This window comes from Macrobrachium nipponense, chromosome 10 (assembly GCF_015104395.2).
Source record: "Macrobrachium nipponense isolate FS-2020 chromosome 10, ASM1510439v2, whole genome shotgun sequence".
Taxonomy (NCBI): Eukaryota; Metazoa; Arthropoda; class Malacostraca; order Decapoda; family Palaemonidae; genus Macrobrachium; species Macrobrachium nipponense.
The window spans coordinates 101,472,599-101,492,556 of NC_087204.1; the positions used below are offsets into that span (position 1 = coordinate 101,472,599).

Here is a 19,958-nt window from a genome sequence, read left to right on the forward strand (position 1 = left end):
CAGACAGAACAGAGGACTGGCACAACAAACCAATGCACGGACAATACATGAGACAGACTAAAGAACTAGCCAGCGATGACAATTGGCAATGGCTACAGAGGGGAGAGCTAAAGAAGGAAACTGAAGGAATGATAACAGCGGCACAAGATCAGGCCCTAAGAACCAGATATGTTCAAAGAACGATAGACGGAAATAACATCTCTCCCATATGTAGGAAGTGCAATATGAAAATGAAACCATAAACCACATAGCAAGTGAATGCTCGGCACTTGCACAGAACCAGTACAATAAAAAGAGGCATGATTCAGTGGCAAAAGCCCTCCACTGGAGCCTGTGCAAGAAACATCAGCTACCTTGCAGTATAAGTGGTACGAGCACCAACCTGAGGGAGTGATAGAAAACGATCACGCAAAGATCCTCTGGGACTATGGTATCAGAACGGATAGGGTGATACGTGCAAACAGACCAGACGTGACGTTGATTGACAAAGTCAAGAAGAAAGTATCACTCATTGATGTCGCAATACCATGGGACACCAGAGTTGAGAGAAAGAGAGGGAAAAAATGGATAAGTATCAAGATCTGAAAAATAGAAATAAGAACGATATGGGATATGCCAGTGGAAATCGTACCCATAATCATAGGAGCACTAGGCACGATCCCAAGATCCTGAAAAGGAATCTAGAAAAACTAGAGGCTGAAGTAGCTCCAGGACTCATGGCAGAATAGTTGTGATCCTAGAAACGGCACACATAGTAAGGAAAGTGATGGAGGCTCTAAGGAGGGCAGGATGCACCCGGAACCCCACACTATAAATACCACCCAGTCGAATTGGAGGACTGTGATAGAGTAAAAAAAAAAAAAAAAATAATAATAATAATAATAATAATAAATATCACTTAAATGATCAAGTATCATAAACCGCTGAAACTTCTCAAGAAAAAAAAAAGAAACTTCCGTTTCCTTTCTACATCTGATAAAAAAGAATTACGCAACAGAATATTAAACACAAAATAAAAAACAAAAAAATAAAACACGCCCAGTAACATAAAAAAAACTACAGTCTTCCGTTCGTCATTTTTTTCCTTTAATAAGCTATTCGTAATTCATTTTTTTTAGAAATATATGAATTTTTTATTTTTTTCAAATATTTAAAATTTTGAAGTTCAGTAAAAAAAATCGATATTTGAAGGTTAGTGAAACTTAATGTTTTTTTTATTAAATATAAAAATTGAGAAAATGTAAACATTGAAAAAGTAATGTTAATATATATCTTCTATAACATTCTATATTATTATTATTATTATTATTATTATTATTATTATTATTATTATTATTATTATTATTATTATTCAGACGATAACCCATTTTGAAATGGACAAAGCCCACCAAAGGGTCCACTGTTATTATTATTATTATTATTATTATTATTATTATTATTATTATTATTATTATTATTATTATTCAGAATATAAACCCCTGTTCATATAGGGACAAGCCCACCAAAGGGAACATTAATAACCTGGAATTCAATCTTCATAAGAATATTGCAGTGTTAATTTGAAAGTGGTTACAGAAGGTAACATCAAATACAGAAAGAAAACCGTAATTGTAAATGGAGAAAAATGCAAGAATAAATTAGAGAAAGATATTAATAATATAATAAAGATAAAAGCAATAAATAAATAAATTAATGAATATATAAAAATATAAATCAAACGCATAAGTGAAGACGAAGGGATATGTAGAATGAACGAAATTATCTATATAAATTATCAGTTACTTTTATCTATTTCTTATATAATTATTTATTTAATAAGAAATATTTCCAGCCGACTTTGCACTATGATCATCAGACATTCTTATTTATTTCTCATCGAATTATTTATTAATTTATTTCTGTAATCACAGCCGATTTTGCACAACACTTCCACAGACGGTGGTAGAGATGCCCTTTGGTATATAAGCGTTGTAGAACCTAGATCTTCGTCAGCAGACACATTCTCCTACGGTATAGATTACGGTGAGAGAAAGGAGATTAAGAAAAAAATAATGAGGAAATAACCCCCAAAACAAAAGGCAGTAATTATTGTCAATTATTTCTAAGCGACACCTGCAATTATACGAGAATATCGCAACAAGATATTCGGTTTGCATTATACTGTTGAGGATATGATTGCATATTGTTGCCGAAGTTAATTACCCATTTCTCTTTCACTCTCATTGAGAGAGAGAGAGAGAGAGAGAGAGAGAGAGAGAGAGAGAGAGAGAGGAATAACTAAATTACAGCATAAAATAAATCTGCATTGACTGTGGTTTATTGGAAATATATATATAAATAATGAGAGAGAGAGAGAGAGAGAGAGAGAAGAACCACTAAATTACAGTAACAGCAAACCTGCATTGAGTGTGGTTTATTGGAAATAATTCCATATATAAATAATAAGAGAGAGAGAGAGAGAGAGAGAGAGAGAGAGAGAGAGAGAGAGAGAGAGAGAGTCATTCAATTACAGCATCCAGTAAACTTGTACTGGAGGTATCTTAAATTTGTACTGGAGTTATCTCAAGTTATCCACAATAATTCCATAGATAGAATTATGTGTAAATAATCATTTACAGGAGAGAGAGAGAGAGAGAGAGAGAGAGAGAGAGAGAGAGAGAGAGAGGCGTACGTAATCTCCTGTAATTATTTTGACTGATAACCTACGCTGGATGTAAGGTAGGCTCTGACCTTTCTACACATTGCGAATCTGGAATTTATTCCTTGAAAGATTCTTTACAAATTGATACACAAAACTTATTCAGCAAACAGTGAAATGGTAAAAGTGTTATCTAAATTCTCGTGAATCTATTTATCTCAAACATTAAACTGTAGTGTAAAAAGATAACAAAATCCTTTGTAAAATCATTCCTTTTTTTGTTAATTTCCGGAACTGCACTTAGTACGAGAATTGACACAATGTAAGTTATCTGGCTTCATAGAGGACCAGTTACATCACTTCCGGCTAATCGTATTATCGACCAGATATATGTAAACATACAAAACACGCATGCGCTGGACGCAACGTCCAACGTAACACTGGTGCTATATAACAACGCGTCCGTTCACCACAACAGTCAACGAAACACTGACTGAACGCAACGCGGGTACCCAACTTCGCTAACACCGTTGTTGTTGTTGCAAGGGAGCATGCGCACACATTTTACACTACGCTCGGCGCTCACCCTCTCTTCTTCCCTAAACACTCAGGGCCCCAAGCATACCACCTTTCGGCACACCACTTCTTCTTTTTCTTTTCCCTCGCGTGCGTTTGCTCGCTTCTTGACCTTTCCACCGAGGAAGGCAACAGCAGATATATCACACACACACATACGCGAGTTTGATGATAAAACCGAGCGGCTGTGCTTTGTCTAGGGTTGGGAAAGGGGCGGTTTTTGTTTGTAGTGCTGTCAAAGGGTTGTTTGAAATTACTACCTGACAGAATGTGGCATTTATTTACTGCTTCTGAGGCGTGATTAGTTTCTTATCAGTAACTTACAGTATGTTCCTTTGTAAGTTCCTCTGCATTTATGTATGTATGAATGAAGGTATTGTTAATCATACGTACAGGGAACCGTGTACCCCAGGAGACGAAAAACAGAAGACAAGAGGGATAATCTGGGTGTGATTATAATTCAGGACTCACCAACCCATAACACGTTTCCCATACTTAACGAGCAGACTTCATCTCCTTAAACTTTTCTGTTTCTTTTATAATTCCCCCCTTGAAATAAACTGGAAGACCTGAAGTGATCCTTCGCTCAGAAAACTAAAGTTAGTTCAGACCAGAAAACTAAAGTTATTTCTGCCCAATAAACTAAAGTTAGTCCTGACTAGAAAATTAAAATTAGGCCTGACTAAAAAACTAAAGTTAGGTCTGCCTAGAAAACTAAAGTTAGTTCTGCCCAGAAAACTAAAATTAGTTCTGCCCAGAAAACTGATTAGCTCTGCCCAGGAAACTCAAGTTAATTCTGCCCAAAAACTAAAATGAGCCCTGACCAAAAAACTAAAATTAGTCCAGACCAAAAAACTAAAGTTAGTTCTACCCAGAAACTTCCCAGAAAACTAAAGCTAAATCTGCCCAGAAACTACCCAGAAAACTAAATGTAAATCTGCCCAGAAACTACCCAGAAAACTAAAGGTAAATCTGCCCAGAAACTACCCAGAAAACTAAAGGTAAATCTGCCCAGAAACTACCCAGAAAACTAAAGGTAAATCTGCCCAGAAACTACCCAGAAAACTAAAGGTAAATCTGCCCAGAAACTACCCAGAAAAAACTAAAGGCAAATCTGCCCAGGAAAACTACCCCAGAAAACTAAAGGTAAATCTGCCAGAAACTACCCAGAAAACTAAAGGTAAATCTGCCCAGAAACTACCCAGAAAACTAAAGGTAAATCTGCCAAGAAACTGCCCAGAAAACTAAAGGTAAATCTGCCCAGAAACTACCCAGAAAACTAAATGTAAATCTGCCCAGAAACTACCCAGAAAACTAAAGGCAAATCTGTCCAGAAACTACCCAGAAAACTAAAGGTAAATCTGCCCAGAAACTACCCAGAAAACTAAATGTAAATCTGCCCAGAAACTACCCAGAAAACTAAAGGTAAATCTGCCCAGAAACTACCCAGAAAACTAAAGGTAAATCTGTCTAGAAACTACCCAGAAAACTAAAGGTAAATCTGCCTAGAAACTACCCAGAAAACTAAAGGTAAATCTGCCCAGAAACTACTCAGGAAACTATAGGTAAATCTGCTCAGAAACTACCCAGAAAACTAAAGGTAAATCTGGCCAGAAACTACCCAGAAAACTAAAGGTAAATCTGCCCAGAAACTACCCAGAAAACTGAAGTTAGTTCTGCCAAGAAAGTATCCAGAGAAGTAAAGTTAAATCTGCCAAGAAAACTACACAGAACAAACCTCACTGAACTGGAAGGTAGATCGACCTTCCACCCAGCACACACACACACACACACACACACACACACACTAGAGCAGCACAGTCACCAAACCGCACATCGCACATATAATGAAACGAGCACCAATTTCCCTGCAACGTTTTGGTTCCGAACTCGATTCACCTCACTGTTGACAAGGTCGTTTCGGCCCGAGAATCGATGACTTTAAAGCGGAATTCCAACTGGGAATTCTGGCAATTCCAGAGAGCGGAGAAATTCCTGCCGCACTCACTCACTCGTCCCCACCTCACGCCACAGAAGCCGAAGGCCATGCGGCTTAATTCTTTTTAATCGCGATCCAAAGGGCGCCCCGCCCCCCCCCCCCCCCCCCCCCTTCCCCCTCATGCTATTTCAAGGCCCCCCGAGTGATCACCACAGTTAAGTCAACATCCTTCAAAGCCTGGCTCCCGGGTCATATGTAACTGCTTACTTTCCAGTAGGATTTTCAGTAGGATTAACATTGCTTACAGTCCTTCACGTCTCTACCAAAAACGTTTGGGGGAGAAGGATGGCGTAGGACTTACAAACAAGGCGAGGATGTTTGCTAGGATTCTGACATCGGAAATGGAACGGTAGGACTTATAGGATTCATCATCCTTCATCATTGTAAGTCAGTATATTGATCACTGAATCCTCGGGGAGAGAGAGAGAGAGAGAGAGAGGATGGGGGGCAGATTTACACAAAATTACCAAAGATTTCTCCACCATTAAGCACAAGTGCAATTAGAGAGAGAGAGAGAGAGACGCTTCCTTACGACTTTTGGTTTATAAATACGTCACTTTCATGCGAAAGGATTAGATTACACTGACAAACCACACAGACAGACAGCAGACAGACAGACAGACAGACAGACAGAGCAAACAAACTACACAGACAGACAATCTTCACAAACGAAGAGACAAACTACACAAACAAACAGACACACAGACAAACTACACAGACAAACTTCACTACACAAACAAACAGAGACAGACAAACAAACTACACAGACAGACAAACTTCTCAGACAGACAGACAGATAAGAAGATAGACAGACAAACTAACAAACAAACAAACAAGCAGACAGAGAGACAACCCACGTAGACAGACAGACAGACAGTCGAGCATCCATATATATATATTTATATACGCAATAAGATGCCGTAAGTGAAATGAAAGTCTGCGTACCAAATACTATATATGTAATAAGGCCTCCTACTAACTCTTCCCCCTCCATACTGCCTCCCCTCCCTAACCTCCCCCTCCCCCCTCCAACCCTTAACCCCGAGTGCGACCCTAAGAGCAAATCCGTATAGAATCTCCCTTTAATCCCTCTTCATGTGAATACCACCTGCTGGGGAGATGGATTTATTTGTTTCTTTGCTTGTTTAATGTGTTTCGTCCTTTTGCATCCCAGTTTAATTTTATGTAGGCATTAGAGTAGTTTTTTAAAATAAATTTTCATTTTTATTTTGAAGTTATTTGAGAACGGATTTTCTGTATCTTTGATTATTTTCTTAATGTATTACTTTTTTTTTTTTTTATAAATTTTCATTCTTATTTCAAATTTATTTGAGAACAAATTTTTTGTATCTTTGATTATTTTTCTAATGTATTAATGTGTTTTTTTGTAAATTAGTTATTTTTATTTAAAATTTATTGGAAAACAAGTTAATGTACCCTTGATTATATTTTGTGTGTAATAAAGTAGGGTCTTCGTAAATAAATTGTCATCTTTATGTAAGAATTACTCTACACCAAAGTTTCTTTATTATTGTTTTTTTTCTATGAATTAGAGTTTTTTTTATTATTATTATTTTGATTCAAAATTTATTCTAGAAAAAATCTGAATTCTTGATTATATTTTGTATGTATTATATAAGTTTATTTGGAAATGAATTATTATTATTATCCAAAATTTATTCGAGAACAAACTTTCTGTACCCTTATATATATTTCAATGTGTGTAAGAGTATATTTCTCTATATATATTAGTTTTTTTTTTATTTTCTTTATTATTTAAAATTTGAGAATAAATTTCCTGTACCCTTCTTTATTTTTCTATGTATTAGAGTAGGATTTTTGCAACAAATTATTATTTCTATTTAAAAATTTACGAGAAAAACACAAACGTTTATCATTGTTTACAAAAACGTTAGATTATATCTTAGTATAGTATAACACTCAGGAATTTGGTAATATAAGAGAGGGTATATTGACAAGTCCCATCTCTTCCCAGGCTAAACGACGGCTAATGTAGACTACGTCGGACGTTACACACACACACACACATGCACACACACACACACATGCACACACACACACATGCACACACACACACACACACAAGCTACTACGGAGTTTCTAAAAAATAGATATATTTTCTTATGAAGTGTCATCATCCTTCCGGCAAACTGTCAAGTGTTCAAACATGGAGACAAGTCTCATACGCGTTCCAATAAGATATTAATCCCTCCCCGCCGCCCGCTCCCCCCCCCCCCCCACCACACTCCCTTGATATGTAAACATACCCCTCTCTCTCTCTCTCTCTCTCTCTCTCTCTCTCTCTCTCTCTCTTCAATTGCACTTGTGCTTAATGGTGGAGAAATCTCTGCTTATTTTGAGTAATTCTGAAAAAATTCTTATTACTAACTCCAATACTAATATCTGCTCTCTCTCTCTCTCTCTCTTCTCTCTCTCTCTCTCTCTCATCTTCTAATTCTACGTAGGCTGTCGTCATCTGAGCGCGTATTTGAGAAATAGAGAGAAAGACCCCGTTTTCTATGTCAGCAGCGGGTGTAGACAGCCGGGTCTGGAATACCTCAATATGTCATAGTAATGACTGACTGGGATGAGGAAGGTCACTGGAGATCTTTTCCTGGACGCAGCTCCTCCCTTTCCAGTCACCTTCCTGCCCTCATACACTCGGAAACACTCACACACACACACACACATACACACGTATCTGAAGGCCACCACCGAGTCTTTCTTTCGGTGCGTATGGGGTATATTTACTCCTTCTGACAACCTCGGTGAACTATCGTTCACTTTTGTTCGTACTGAGGTCTCGGTAAATCACTTTCCAGCCCTCAAGAGCCCCCACAATCACTTTTCCAGCCAATGCCACGCGTGGGACGTCGGAACAGATCCTTTATTGTATATCCTACGTACTATTATCCTGCGTCTGAAGACCGTGTTCAAATTGGCCCCCAGGGACATTCTCTTATTTTCGGCGCGAGCAGCTCCTCAGACCCACAGGAGAAAAACAAATCAAGTTCTTGAAGTCGCTTTTATATCTTTAGAGATGAGATCACTACTTGCCCCACAGAGACGCTTATAGATCCTCTCTCTCTCTCTCTCTCTCTCTCTCTCTCTCTCTCTCTCTCTCTCTCTCTACTCAAGCGTATAATTCAATAGGATCTGGCAGAACACCGTCCACTAATCGTTTAGTTCCGCCGTATCCTAACACCTGTTGGAAGGTGTTCCTGGCTGAATAAATAGTGGTTATAGATTGCGGTTGGTTTAATAAAAAAAAAATAAAAAAATAAAATAAAAAGGGTTGCAGATTTTGCCTGGTTTAATATATAAAAGTTAGAGATAGTGTCTGGTTGAATAAATAATGGTTGTAGATAGTTTCTAGTTGAATATATAATGGTTATAAATTGTTTTTTGTCTAATAAATAAAGGTTATAAATTGTCTGTTTATATACATACTGCGAGTTGTGGAAAGCGTGCAAAATTGACATATTATTTGACGAATCAGATTAGCACATAATTTCAAGACAAAGACCACTGTAAATTGCCTAGCAACCGTAGACCACTTTAGATTGCTTAGCAACCCCAGACCACTACAGATTGCTAAGCAACCCTAGACGGTTTTTTATGCTTAGCAACCCAAGACCACTTTAGGCTGCTTAGCAACCCTAGACCACTTTAGGTTGCTTAGCAACCCCAGACCACTTAAGGCTGCTTAGCAACCCCAGACCACTTTAGATTGCTTAGCAACCCCAGTCCACTTTAGGTTGCTTAGCAACCCCAAACCACTTTAGGTTGCTTAGCAACCCCAAACCACTGTAGGTTGCTTAGCAACCCCAGACCACTTTAGGTTGCTTAGCAACCACAAACCACTACAGATTGCTAAGCAACCCTAGACAGTTTTTATGCTTCGCAACCCGAGACCACCTTAGATTGCTTAGCAACCCGAGACCATTTTTGATTGCTAAGTAACCCTAGACAGTCTTTGATACTTAGTAACTCAAGACCACCTTAGATTGCTTAGCAACACGAGACCTTTTCAGATTGCTAAGCAACACCGACAACTCATTAAATTGATAAACAACTAGAGACCACTCAAGATTGCTTAGCAACCTGAGACCATTTTAGATTGCTTAGCAACCGGAAGACCTGAATTATTAAATAGGTCTACCTTAGAGTCACTGTATGTTATATTGAGTCCAGTCAGATGTTAATAAGTAATTAAAATGTATATTTTACTATTAAAAGTAAAAGTCGTTATTTATTTATGTTTCAAGATAGACATCAACCATCAATAACAACAAAGAGAGCTGAACTGAATATAGGACCGAACGGTGTGTATGTACGCGTGTGTATGTGGGTGTGAGTGTGTACGCCTTGAATACGTCTATGCAGTGCCTATGCAAATTCATTCACTAGACAGCTACACCCTGATAATTAATTACACACGACATACCCTACTCCACAGTAAATAATGTAGACGTGTCCATGTGATTAAGCTCACTTTCACTGCTGCAACAACAACCAATATAATACTAATAACAATAAATTCCTAATTGATGCTAGGTGTACCCTTTTCGCGTCAAACGGACCGACGCCTTGCTTTTTTTTTTTTTTTTTAGGCTGGCCTTCGGCATTCCTTATCTTGCGTATACACATAGTGAGTCATCAGATATGAACGTACCCCTCCTGCGTGAGGTGGACTAACAGCCTTCATTTGTTCTAAGGGCCTCTTAGACTTTAGAAATAAGCTAATTCATGGAGGACAGTATTTTGAGGTACTACGTTTCTTTTTAGACTCAGACTTTGGACGATTCGTGAGGAGAATTTTAAGTAGGAATTTCTTTCTCTGAACTTCTTCTAATTAAGCCCTAATCGAAGAGTGTTTTTAAGTTAGTTTCCCATTTTAAACTTGTAAATCAAAGCGATACATGAAAAGTGTTTAATGGTGCAAATTCCTTTCTTAAACTCAAACATAGGACGATTCATGAGCCGCATTTTAGGATAAAACTTTCTTTCTTAAACTTCGAACAAGTCACGAACAGAACTTTAAGGTACAACTTTCTCTAACATAGGACGAGTCATGTACATCATTTTAAAGTACAACTTTCTCTCTTAAAACTCAAACATAGAACGATTCATGAACAAGATTTTAAGGTACAAGTTTCTCTCTTAAAACTCAAACATAAGACGAGTCATGAACAGCATTTTAAGGTACAACTTTCCTTTGTAAACTCAAGCTTAGAACAAGTCATGAGCATTAATTTAAGGTACAGCTTCCCTTCTAAGACTCGAAGATAAACCAAAATTGAACAGTATTTAGAATCATAACTTCCTTCCTCAAACTTCAAATAGAGGCAATGAAGTGTTTAAACGTACATCATAAAAATATACTGTTGCATACATCGTTGTAAATATACTTTCGGCTTGCATCATTACAAAACATACACATGGCGTACTTCATTTTCAATTTAATAATTATTTTATTAATACATTATACGGGAAGACGTGGCTGGCAGCGTTCATGATTTAATACGGGCAGGCATATTACAGTTTTCATCATGAATCATTACTGTAAGGCGAAACCTGCCTCCTGAACTCGTTTAATGGCCACCTTGCATGCAAGATTTCCTTAATATATATTCTTCCGAATTTTCGAAGCTGTTTTGTCTTTTCTTCTTCTTCTTCTTCTTCCTCCTCTTCTTCTTATTTCATCTCGCCTCATTTAAATGTATGCAAATCAGGTTGTACAAGCTGGTGTTATGCTAAGATATGGATATATATATATATATATATATATATATATATATATATATATATATATATATATATATATATATATATATATATATATTACAAATGGGGTTTCCTTTCTGTTTTTACTTAAATGCAAGATCTTTCTAGTTGAAACACCTATTCAATTTAGTTTTGCATGCCCCGTGTTTTTAACCCTCAGATCTTAAAAACTACTGAGGCTAGAGGGCTACAAATTGGTTTGTTGATCATCCACCCTCCAATCATCAAACGTACCAAATTGCAGCCCTCTAGCCTGGGTAGTTTTCAAGTTTATTTAAGGTCGAAGCTAGCCATAATCGTACATCTGGCAGCACTAAGGTTATCAAAAACACAGGCCACCACCGGGCCTTGGCTGAATACGTATCACCCATGTTTTGATCTGTTTCAGTATTCAAGGGAATTCCTGAAAGCAGTTTTTATATATATATATATATATATAAAATATATATATATATATATATATATCAATTCAAGCTTACAAATTTCCTTTAAATATCTAAATTCACTTTACCTCCCAAAATGATATATCATATCAATTCTCCTACAAATGTCCTTTAATATCCTAAAATTCACTTTACACCTTTCCCAACCTCCCAATGATAATTTTTTTCATATATGTAACCACGAAGGGGAAAATTTTTAAGTTGAGATCAAACATTTATAAACAATGCTTCCCCCCGTCCCCCGTCCCCTGGGCCATGGGATCGAACCACCGTCCAGGAGCAGGCCAGGTGGACTGGGGGGGAGAGGACCGAAATCAGGGCAAGTCCGGAGCATTGACCGCTAAAATCCCAATCGGACCAACAGAGACGCTAATAACAGTTCATAAATCGATATCCTGGACCTTTACAAATCACCCTCGATCTGGATGGCTTTCGTAATTTAGAATCGACCTATGAAAGAACCCCCGTCTACCAAATGTTGGGACCAAGTTCGAGCGTTTGACCAGAAACGTAGCCATTTTGTTTTATGATAATTAATTATCACATCGAACCGGTGATTCCATTATATATCTAATTCAAGCTATAAATTGTCCTTTAATATCTAAATTCACTTTAGCCTCCCAAATGAATATTTCATTGTTTGCATATGTTAACCGAAAGGGGAAATTTTAAGTTGATAACAATTTCGTCCCCCCATGGGGTATCGTAACCAACCGTCCAGGTGGAACGGGGACGAAATTCATGGGTGCAGTCAGTGACGCTATCCAATCGGCCAACAGAGGACCGCTATAAGTTCATATCGATTCTGACCTTACGAAATCACCCTCGATCTGGATGCTTTCCAGTAATTAGAATCGATATGAACCCCACCCCGTCTAACCATCGTTGGCGCGAATTCGAGCGTTTATTGACAGAACGTAGCCTTTTTGTTATGAAAAATAATTTATCAACATCGAAACCGTGATCCACTTTTATATAAAATCGAATTCAAGCTACAAATGATGTCCCTTTAAAATTCTTAAATTCACTTTATTTTAACCTCCCAAATGATACTATTTTCCATATATTGTACCGAAGGGTAATTTTATTTTTAAAGTTGATAACAATTTTCGTCCCCTCCCCCATGGGATCGAACCACCGTTCCCAGGTGGACGGGGACGAAATCAGGGCGAGTCAGTGGGACGCTATCCAATCGGCCAACAGAGACGCTATAAGTTTCATATCGATTCTGACCTTACAAAATCACCCTCGATCTGGATGCTTTCGTAATTAGAATCGATATGAAACCCTGTCTACCATGTTGGCCAATTCGAGCGTTTGACAGAACGTAGCCTTTTGTTATGAATAATTATCACATCGAACCGTGATCCCATTTATATATCAATTCAAGCTCACAAATGTCCTTTAATATCTAAATTATTCACTTTACCTTCCCAAATGATATATTTTCATATATGTACCGAAGGGGAATTTTTAAGTTGAATAACAATTTCGTCCCCCCACTGGGTATCGAACCACCGTCCAGGTGGACGGGGACGAAATCAGGGCAGTCAGTGACGCTATCCAATCGGCCAACAGAGACGCTATAAGTTCATATCGACTCTGACCTTACAAATCACCCTCGATCTGGATGCTTTCATAATTAGAAATGATATGAAACCCCGTCTACCATGTGGCCATTGAGCGTTTTGACACGTACCTTTTGTTATGAATAATTATCCATCGAACCGATCCATTTATATATCAATTCAAGCTACAAATTCCCCTTTAAACTAAATTCATTTACCTCCCAAATGATATTTTTCATATATGTGAAGGGGAATTTTTAAGTTGATAACAATTTTCGTCCCCCCATGGGATCGAACCACCGTCCAGGTGGACGGAGAAATCTTTTGCAGTCAGTGACTGCTAATTTCCAATCGGCCAACAGAGTTACGCTATAAGTTCATATCGATTTCTGACCTTCCATCATCCTCGATCTGGATGCTTTCGTAATTAGAATCGAATATGAACCCGTCTACATGTTGGCCAATTCGAGCGTTTGAGAACTTTTAGCTTTGTTATGAATAATTATCACATCGAACGTGATCCATTTATATATCAATTCAAGCTACAAATGTCCTTTAATATCTAAATTCACTTTAACCATTCCCAAATGATATATTTTTCATATATGTACCGAAAGGGGAATTTTTTAAGTTGATAACAATTTTCGTCCCCCCATGGGATCGAACCACCAGTCCAGTGGAACCGGGGACCGAAATCCAGGGCAGTCAGGTGAAACGGGCTATCCCCATCGGCCCAAACAGAGACCTATTAAAAAGTTCCATATCGGATTCTGACCTTACAATCACCCTGCGATCCTGATGGTTTCCTTTCGGTAAGTAGAATCGATATTAAAAACCCCTCTACCATGTGTCCAAATTCGGATGTGCCCGTTTGACAGAACTTAGCCTTTTGGTTATTAATAAAATTATCACATCGATACGTGATCCAATTTATATATCTAATTCAAGCTTACAAATGTCCTTTAATATCTAAATTCACTTTACCATCCCAAATGATATATTTTCCATAATATGTACCGACAGGGGATTTTTAAGTTGATAACAATTTCGTCCCCCCATGGGGGATCGAACCCCCTCCAGGTGGACGGGGACGAAATCAGGGGCGTCAGTGACTGGCTATCCAATCGGCAACAGAGACGCTATAAAGTTCATATCTATTCTGACCTCACAAATCACCCTCGATCTGGATGCTTTCGTAATTAGAAATCGGATATGAAACCCCGTCGTTACCAATGTTGGCCAATTCGAGGCGTTTGAAACAGAACGTAGCCCTTTTGTTATGAATAAATTATCAACATCGAACCGTGATCCATTTATATACTCAATTCAAAGCTTACAAATTGTCCTTTGTAAATATCTAAAATTCACTTTACCTCCCTCAAATGATATATTTTCATCTATGTATCCTGAAAGGGGAATTTTTGAAGTTGAAATAAATTTCGTTCCTCCCCCCAATGGGATCGAAACCACAGTCCAGGTGGACGGGGTACGAAATCAGGGCAGTCCAGCTGACGCTATCCAATCGGCCAACAAGAGACGCTATAAGTTCAAATCGATTTCTGACCTTAACAAATCACCCTCGATCTGGATGCTTTCGTAATTAGAATCGATATGGAAAACCCCGTTCTACCAATGTTGGCCAATTCGAGCGTTTGACAGAACGTAGCCCCCCTTTTTTTTTGTTATGAATAATTATCAACATCGAAACCGTGATCCGCAATTTTTATATATCAAATTCAAGCTACAAATGTCCTTTAATATCTAAATTCACTTTATAACCTTACAAATCACCCTCGATCTGGATGCTTTTGTAAGGTCAGAATCGATATGAACTTATAGCGTCTCTGTTGGCCGATTGGATAGCGTCACTGACTGCCCTGATTTCGTCCCCGTCCACCTGGACGGTGGTTCGATCCCATGGGGGGAGAACGAAATTGTTATCACCTTAAAAATTCCCCTTCGGTACATATATGAAAAGGGTGTAATCATTTGTGGGAAGGTGGAACAGTGAAGGTTTAGATCTTAAAGGACATTTGTAGCTTGCATTGATCATATAAGAATGGATTCACGGTTCGATGTGATAATTATTCATATATATATATACTATATATGATATAGTATATATATATATAATATATATACATATATATATATAATAGTATATATATACATATACATATATATAGATATACATATATATATATAGTATATATATATATATAACTATATATATGCATATATATATATATATATATATATATATATATATATATATATATATATATATATACATTCTTTTGAACTCGGTACCTTCCCAACCAACATCACTTTGCAGTCCTCAACTCCCTCTCAGTTTTACCTGTCATCACCGCCCAACCACCTACACGTTCTCCTCCTCCTCCTCCTTTCCTCCTCCTCCTCCTCCTCCTCCTCCTCCCTACCTCTTCTCTCGCATACCAACAAGCTCTCTTCCGCCCACGTGAACTACGGGGTTTTTCAGGAGGGGGTGGTACCTCAACCGAGCTAGCTATGCAAGATGGCAAATGCTGTCGATGCTGACGTACGCCTCGATTTACAACCTTCCGTCAGATACCGAAGGATTTTAGTGACAAAGGCAGTCAACCTTTTAACATTATTAAAGCACAGAATAACACCTGTAGCTATTTCCTAGCCATAAGAAATCACTGTTCTTGATTTTATATCAAAACTGGCGTGTTCATGAACACTGATTTATAAGCCAGGTTATACAAAATACTTAAGTTTTCCGAGGAATTCATCGTTATCTTTTCAAACGAACCCAAACAATGCAATATTATTGATAACATGAGCCTAAACTATGGACAACTTCCTGTTAAATATCCTAAAGCCTTCAATAGGAAGGTTTTAGGATCCTACTAAATATCCTTCGAATGCCTTTTAATATTCGTGGTTATCCTGACGTGAAAATTAGACCTACAAAGTAGCCAGAAGCACAGAGTAAGTACTTGGGAAATATATAACAGGAAAATATTTCTTACGTGGAAAATAAATACACAGTTGAACATCTTTACGTGAAAATAAACATACAGTAAATTATCTTTCCGTGGAATATGTATGCGTAGTAGAATATCTTTCCGTGGAAAATTTATACACAGTAGAATATTTGCACGTGAAAATAAATGCGCAGTAGGATATCTTTACGTGGAAAATAAATGCACAGTAGAATATCTTTACGTGGAAAATAAATGCACAGTAGAATATCTTTACGTGAAAATAAATTCACAGTAGAATATCTTGACATGGAAAATAAATACATAGTAGGATACCTTTACGTGGAAAATGAATGCACAGTAGGATATTTGTACGTGAAAATATATGCATAGTAGGATATCTTAACGTGGAAAACAAATACACAGTAGAATATCTTTACGTGGAAAATAAGTACACAGAAGGATATCTTAACGTGGAAAACAAATGCAGTAGTATATCTTCACGTGGAAAATAAGTACACAGTAGAATATCTTTATATGAAAATAAGTGCACAGAAGAATATATTTACGTGAAAAGTAAATACATAGTAGAATAACTTTACGTGGGAAATAAGTACACAATATAATATCCAATTACACCCTTGCATTTATTTCCCCACTCATAAAATAAACAGCCCGAAAAACCTATATGTTAATTTTGAAGCAGAGAGATACACCCTAAATGTAAAAATTGTCTGACGAGTGACAGATTTACGAAACATGGCGTCACACTCAAAATTCCCAAATCTTGAGCCAAGTAGATTTTACCACAGGAAAGTGAAACCAACCAATCTTAAGTCCTTTTTCAATTACAACAACAACCACCTCTACAACAACAGGACAACAACATCCGAGAATACAAGCGGGACCACGAAAAGAAGTTGCTCGTTGATTGCAACGCCCAGAGGTAGTTCCCAAATTGGAAAAATAAGAGGTGGGCATGAAAGAAGGAGGCTGACTAAGACCATTAATTATCCGTGTCTATTTACCAACCGAGCTGGCAATGATGTAAGAGGTTGCGTGTGCGTGCGTGTGTGTGTGTGTACTTGAATCAACTATGATTACCTCTCTCTCTCTCTCTCTCTCTCTCTTCTCTCTCTCTCTCTCTCTCTCTCTCTTTTGACAGAAATAGAATGGGAGATAGATTTTTGCGTATTGTTTAAGCCACTCGAAAATTTCAAGGCAAAAGAGCTTAGCAATCTCTCTCTCTCTCTCTCTCTCTCTCTCTCTCTCTCTCTCTCTCTCTCTCTCTCTCTCTCTCTCTCTCTTTACGTTGATAATAAAAGAATTGTAAGACAATTATCATTGTTTGTTGTTTAATCCACTTAAACCTTTCAAAGTAAAAGAACTTAAGAATTCTCTCTCTCTCTCTCTCTCTCTCTCTCTTCCTTCTCCAAGGTTAGCTTTTCCTCCTACACGCAGGAACTCCACCACGGGCGTAATTCCTTGCGCCAAAGGGGATGCGCGCGCGCGCGCGCCACGAGAGAGCGAGAGAGAGAGAGAGTGAGTCTGGTATCGATTTATGAATTTCCTTCCGAATACGTTCAGAGATTACGTTTATGAAATATCTAAAAATTGGTATATGTTCCCTTAAATTTAAGTTTTCTATTTAAACCTTACTTTCCGAAAAAAACTCATTAAAGTACAATAAATAAGAACCCACAATCATATAGCATTAAATGCAACTTCTCGAAAAAAAAACCTGGAACGTACAATAAATAAAACACAATTATATAGCCTCAAATTCATATTTTTCGGAAAAAAAGAAAAGTATAATAAAAACTCACGATCTTATAGCAGTAAATCCAACTTCTCGAAAAAAAACCAGGAATGTACAATAAAAATACCATCACTTAATTATATAGCTTTAAATTTTACTTTTCGATAAAAACCAGACAAGTATGATAAAACCCCACAATTATATAAACCTTAAATTTAACTTTTCGAAAAATAACAGGAAAGTATAATAAAAACCCATTGTTATATAAACATCCTGTATTATTTATAAGAGATAATACAATCTAATATAATTATGGTTTATTTATCATACTACAGTTTAATTTAACCAAGGTATTGTCAATATCCCTTAGCAAACCCAAGGAACTTATATAATTCAGCGTTTGAAACAGTCCCTGATACTCTCTTGTCCTATGGCCACCGAGAAAACTTCCCCCCTCTTCGACTGGATGTGTGCTTAATTAATATTATCCTGTCGCCCAAAAATCTTCAAGGTTAAGTGCAAACTATGCAAGTCATCGCAAACGGGAAGGTTGGGCGCTGATGCAACGCCCTCTACCATCGTTCGAAATTAGCAAAAACACGAGTGCATTATTTTTTAGTAATACTGTACTTACTATTATTATTATTATTATTATTATTATTATTATTATTATTATTATTATTATTATTATTATTATTATTCAGAAGATGAACTTACTCATATGGAACAAAACCACCACAGGGGTCACTGACTTGAAATTCGAACTTCCATAGAATATTATGGCCTTCATTTGGAAGCAGTTACAGAAGGTAAAGGGAAATACAGATTATTATTATTATTATTATTATTATTATTATTATTATTATTATTATTATTATATGGAACAAACCGACAGGTACCATTATAGACTTGAAATTCGAGCTTCCATAGAAAGAAGAGATCATGTATTAAAAAAAAAATAGATAAATAAAAAAAATAGTTAAAGATATAGATAAATAATCAAGGGCCGATTGGACGCTGCAAACAACATTAAGTAATGCCTACAGTGCACCGTGTGATGTACACTGATGGCGTTACCCCCTAACGGAGAGGGGAAAACGGTATTCAAAGAAAATCCGAACCATTTTAGTTGGTGACAGAATTTTGTTAACAATTTATGGAATTAGTCACGTTTGGTCTTAAGGTTTAATTAGTAAATTCTTTGGCATAAATCACAATAGAAAAATGTTAACTTTATAATAAAAACACGAATGTAAACAAAAACACACATCAGCATACACATATACACACACACATACACATACACACACACACACAATAAATAAATAGATAAGAGACTAACAGTTAAAATATAAGTAATAATAATAATAATAATAATAATAATAATAATAATAATAATAATATAATAATATAATAACAATAATAATATAAAAGTAAAACTCAAAATAAATAGATAAAATGAGAGACGAACAGCTAACATAACATAATAATAATAATAATAATAATAATAATAATAATAATAATAATAATAACAAAACCAAGAAGAAAGTATCACTCATTGATGTCGCAATACCATGGGACACCAGAGTTGAAGAGAAAGAAAGGGAACAAATGGATAAGTATCAAGACCTGAAAATAGAAATAAGAAGGATATGGGATATACCAGTGGAAATTGTACCCATAATCATATAGGCAACTACAGGCACGATTCCCAAGAATCCCGTTGAAAGGAACCTGGAAAAACACTATGAGGCTGAGAAGTAGCTCCAGGACTCATGCAGTGTGAGATTCTAGAAATGGCGCACATAGTAAGGAAAGTGATGGACTCCTATGGAGGCAGGATGCAACCCGGACCCCCCCACACTATAAATACCACCCAGTCGAATTGGAGAACTGTGATAGACAAAAAAAAAAATAAATAAAATAAAATAAATAAATAATAATATTAATAATATTAATAATAATGATAATAATAATAATAATAATAATAATAATAATAATAATAGTAATAATAATAGTAAAGTAAGACTCAAAATAAATAAATAGATACGAGACTAACAGTTTGAATAATAATAATAATAATAATAATAATAATAATAATAATAATAAAAATAATAATAATAATAATAATATAAAAGTATATAAAAGTAAAACTAAAAATAAATAGATAAAATAAGAGAATAACAGCTAACATAATA

At 36.5% G+C, this 19,958-nt stretch overlaps 1 protein-coding gene across 12 annotated transcripts in view; it reads right to left on the reverse strand.

The window, feature by feature from the left end:
• Positions 1–19,958, reverse strand: part of LOC135223820 (mucin-2-like) — a 503,176-nt gene that overhangs the window by 297,594 nt on the left and 185,624 nt on the right. The window contains exon 1 of one of the 12 annotated variants that reach the window (XM_064262664.1): positions 3,041–3,130. The exons of the other annotated variants lie outside the window; for them this stretch is intronic. The gene's annotated coding sequence lies outside the window, so the exon portion shown is untranslated. Of the gene's footprint in view, positions 1–3,040; positions 3,131–19,958 lie in introns of those variants that run through there. 12 annotated transcript variants of the gene reach the window in all.